Below are 3143 nucleotides of genomic sequence, written 5' to 3' on the forward strand. Positions count from 1 at the left end.
CCCTTTTTACTGGAAGCCGGAACCCCGAATCTCTCTAAGATCCGGGATTTGAATAAGTAAAGTCACATGCTGACTGCCCAGAGCATTTTTTCATTATTCATTCATTTATTGCACGTTTTCCAATATATTCATTTATTCCTTAAGTGATCATGGCTTTCAGCGTTATTTTTCGGCGTGAGGATCACTTTAGCCTTAGCAAGTTGTTAAGGAGGTACTCTACATCGTCATAATGACCGACTTCCTTTCGAAACATGGAGGAAAATATAAATATCAGCAATATCTGTCTATTAATTTAAAAAATAATCGTCTAACTGAGTAACTCAGTAGGTTAGCACATCGACTGCTGAACTGTAGATCACAGGTTGGAGTCCAGCAGGGAATTTAAATTTTTTTCAGATTGCTTTCTACTGAAACTGCATTTATTGACTAAATGAAGTAAATTTGAAAGTTTTCAATTTCATATCCTCAATGAACATACCTTCCACTTTTCATCCATATCAAATTTATAAGGGGTAGCATACCTCCTTAAGCAACAAATATCCAATCTTCAGCATGAAATAAATAAGTAAATGAGGATCAAAGCAATAATGGATTGGCAACCAGATTCCATCAAACATATTGATGCTTCAACGCACACAGGGTAGTGGACAGTTAAGAACACAAAAGAAATGTATGGTTCTGAACTCTAATTAGAACATTGTTGTGATGAATTCAAAGTATAAAATATGTTCACAAATTATTATGGACAGCTATTTGACTGTGTCACTGCACTAAGAAATTCAATCTACTTCAATGCAAGCTAGCTTAATCAGACCATTTCAAATAGCTTAATAAAGATAAATAGCAGTCTTCGACATTAACCAATGGCCCGATAAATTGGGATCAGACTTCTAAAAGTATTTAACCCAGGAGTCCAGAGGGCCTGTAAATGTTTTCTTATATACGTTCTGTATATATTACAAATAAGCCTTTTCTGAAGTATAGGGAGTCCAGGAAATTCCAAACCTCCCAAGCAAATTTCGCTATCACAACCATCACATCCAAATTAAAAAAAAAACGGTCATACGAAGAGAAAAGAGAACAAAAATCCATTCTGGAGAAAACAAAATGTTTTGTATGTGGTGTATACAAAACAAAGTAGAACATGAGCTGCTGATGCATCTCCGAGATTAATGTGTTGAAAAATAAAATAAGATTATCCTTTTATGATCATCTTGATATGTAATTTTTCCTACAGTAGAACATCCATGTATCAGAATCAGCATGAAGCACATTGCAAATGACAAGTGGTCAAATTAGAAAAAACATTCTGGGCCTGTAAAATATTGTTTGAGCTTGCAAAATTATTAAACTGCAAAGCACGAAGGGTCTGTGCTTCACAAAGTTTTTCGTGAAGACTGAGTAACTTGATGAGGCTATATATAGGCTACCTAAATATAGGTACTGTATTGTGCTGGACCTCACCTGTTGATTGTCAATTTAAGATTTCAACAATGAATTCAACGCTGCACTTCTAAAGGAAGACATCCACTTAATTAAGGAATATGTTTGTATGTTTCAAATAAAGTGTACAGTTAGTGCGATTCAATAAACAATAGGTATATCCACACCTTCAGGGGGTTTTCAACTCGAAGCAGGTCCGAGTCGCGTCGTCAGAGGCTTATTTTTATTTATAATAAAAAATCTTAAACATTATAAATGGGGTAGCTAGTCATCGGTATCCTTTCAGCTGTGCCTATGTAAATTAATATCTATACCAACTACCCAATATACTACCCATAACAATAACTAAATGTAAATGTAGACATTCAAGGATTACGCCGGTGTGGTTGTGTTTAGTCAGGGCCGACTGAACCAGTTAACGTTAGTGCATGATTAATTTACAAACCTGTTTTCATCAACACCTTAGAAAAAGCACTTCTATACCACATCAGTGAATTTTCTTCCTTCAAACATCATATTTATATGGAATTTTAACTTCTTTTCAAAGTATAATCTGTTTTCACTTTGTTGACAAAAACCACCTAACACGCGGGAAATATGGACTTCCTCTGTTAAAATAATCCGAAAATTATCTTTCGGATAAAAACGCATTTAATTTCGCACTAAATAGAACATTCTGAAAGTAAACAAATTAAAATAAATGATGGTCAGGCATTTCTAATATACGGTACATCATGAGGCCCATAAGATATTTTAAAAATGCATTTACTGAAAACCAGTAATTTGTTCAAAGTGTATTTAATTTTAAAAATTGTTTTGACCTACCTTCGTCTTTGAAAAGTGTACCTCCATCCAGAAAACAAACAACACACCCCCACCAAACAATATTGATGAACGCAAAATTAGGTCTTTGAAATATGAAAACTTGAAATGTTACTTGTTTAATGCGTATTTGATGTCGGTAATCTGTAAAACAGATCGATCGCCGATCGACAGAACAGACGATCCATGCAGAAAATAACAAAAATAAAGTATGCAAGTATTCTTAACTGCTTAAAGAAACGAGGGAATTCGGGTATTTTATTAATAACTATAAAATTACCTAGAATTAAACAAGATGTTGCTTTTGCATTATTGTTCGTGTAGTACTTAACCACCCCCCCCCCCCAACCCTCCCACCCCCACCCCCCAATAGTAAAACGAAGTACCTGTCCGAACACGTAAACGAATAAACTTTATTTTTGAGAGGTACTTTAGAAAAGGTTTTTAAATATAAGAATAAATTATTTCGTCCGGATCGTGATTCACTTATTTTTACTTTGACCTTTGAGCTCATTTAGTTGAAAATTTTAAATGAATTTTTCTGATCTAAACCAGGATTTGTCCATCTTTTCTCATTGCCATCTTCTTTTCAATAATCACTTCATGCCTTTTCATATGACCCGCATTATCAAAATATGATCATATTCCAAATTCATTACTAGGAATTCACTTTATCAATGTCACAGACATTATATGTATAGCAAGCAGATCTATAGTTCTAACACTGGTACTAAAACAAAACATATTTATTTCCAATCAAGGGCCCTCGAGGGACAGATGTCTATTCATACTACAATATGTGTATGAATATTTCTTCATTACGAAAGCCTAGAAGGGTCAAATTAGAATATATATATAAAAAAAATTAAGTCGTAATT

The 3143-nt window shown here is 33.9% G+C and overlaps 1 protein-coding gene across 2 annotated transcripts in view; it reads right to left on the minus strand.

The window, feature by feature from the left end:
* The window catches only part of LOC125680625 (ubiquitin carboxyl-terminal hydrolase 37-like), a 21161-nt gene extending 19095 nt beyond the window's left edge, over positions 1-2066 (minus strand). The window contains exon 1 of one of the 2 annotated variants that reach the window (XM_048920310.2): positions 1889-2066. The gene's annotated coding sequence lies outside the window, so the exon portion shown is untranslated. Of the gene's footprint in view, positions 1-1610; positions 1784-1888 lie in introns of those variants that run through there. The other variant, XM_048920311.2, reaches the window with a different exon arrangement.
* Positions 2067-3143: the final 1077 nt, after the last annotated feature.

The sequence above is a fragment of the Ostrea edulis genome, chromosome 2 (genome assembly GCF_947568905.1).
Source record: "Ostrea edulis chromosome 2, xbOstEdul1.1, whole genome shotgun sequence".
Classification (NCBI taxonomy): Eukaryota; Metazoa; Mollusca; class Bivalvia; order Ostreida; family Ostreidae; genus Ostrea; species Ostrea edulis.